This window comes from Aplysia californica, unplaced genomic scaffold, assembly GCF_000002075.1.
Source record: "Aplysia californica isolate F4 #8 unplaced genomic scaffold, AplCal3.0 scaffold00620, whole genome shotgun sequence".
In the NCBI taxonomy this organism is placed as follows: Eukaryota; Metazoa; Mollusca; class Gastropoda; order Aplysiida; family Aplysiidae; genus Aplysia; species Aplysia californica.
Window position 1 is genome coordinate 328467 of NW_004797890.1, and position 1586 is coordinate 330052.

Sequence of the window (1586 nt, forward strand, 5' to 3'; positions counted from 1 at the left end):
ACAGCAGCAGCAGCAGCAGCAGCAGCAGCAGCAACAACAATTAAAAAAAAGTATGCATTTTCAGGCAAACTATTTAAAAACACCCAGAACCTGGTCTCCACCTACAATCATAAAAAGCTGATTTGACGCCCATCAGGGGTCACCACTTAAAGTAGGGCTACATTTGGGTCGCGATGACGTCACGTGCGAAGACGATTATTTTAAGAATGGGGAGTAATACCTTACACTGTACTTTTACTTTTATCTTGAATGCAGTCATGTTCGCTGCAATTTTAAATGAGGCATGCCACAAACGGTAATCTAGACTATATAAAATAGTATATAGTATAACACATAATATATACTATAATATGTGTATGGCGTATTATTGCAGAGAAAGTATATGTAAGAGGCGGGTCCAATGAAAAAAATTCACCATTTGTAAGTCTTACGGTACTTTTTTTTATCCCCCCCCCCCCCTGCTGTTTTGTCCATCGATCTTGCTTTTTGCTTGCATTAGATGTTGTATCGGTGTGCCCCTCTTTACTTAAATAAACACGGAAAAAGTCTCCAAACCCTGGAAACATGATAGTTATGCTTGGCTGAAAGTACACGAAGCATGGGAGTCTAAGGTTATGCCTGCAGAAAATGACAGGTTTTAGGCTTTCTTGTTGAAGGGAAAACATATCAAAATTAATGTTGTTTAGTTTTAGTTAGCATTTTACTTAGGAAACCTGTAACACAATTAGGTCACATAAGTGCCGAAGATTAGAGTTCGTTACAAGAGAGTATGAAGCACAAAAAAAGAAGGAGAGATAATATATGGACAATAGGATGTTTGATATGACAGAAGGAGCAAACCACACCAGAGTACCCGGCAACCACCCGCCAACCACCCGATACAATTAATTAGGTGTGTCTTCTTCTTCTTCTCCGCTGTCGTAGGTTGCGCGTAACCTTCCCAGCTTTCTCCACTTCTGTCTCTTCCACAGCCTCTCCGGTCTCTATTTCGGACCGACCCCCCAGTGTGGACTACAAAAGGCAAAAAGCCCATGACATCTGTAAACGTTCTTTCATCGCCCACAAGGAAAACAGTTCACCATCCCTCATCTTCACATTCTATCTTCCTCCCCTTTCTCTTTCTTTCTCCTTTTTTCTTTCTCTATCCCCCCCCCCCTTTTTTTTCTTCTCTTTTTTCTTTCTTTCTCTCTCCCCCCCCCCCTCTCTCTCTCTCTTTTTATCATCTATCTATCTCTCTATGCCTCCTTCTCCACTTCCTCCTTCTCCTACTCCACCTCCCCTTCCTCCTCCACAACCACTAACACCTCCTCCTCCTTATTCTATCTTTCCATATCCCTCGTTTTCCTCCTTTTCCCTTTCCCCTTCCCCTTCCCTTTCCCCTCTCGTACCCTTCCTTCCAGGTTGTCAATCCCTATATCTTTCTTCATTGGTTTTTATATTTATCTCATTCCGCACCACCCTCTTTCCCAACACCACATCTATTTTTTACTCTCCCCCACTCTCTCTCCTCCGTTTTTCCATTCTTTCTCTATGTGCCGCCTGCTTCTCACCCCCCTTGCCCTCCTTCCCCTCTTCCCCCTCTTCCC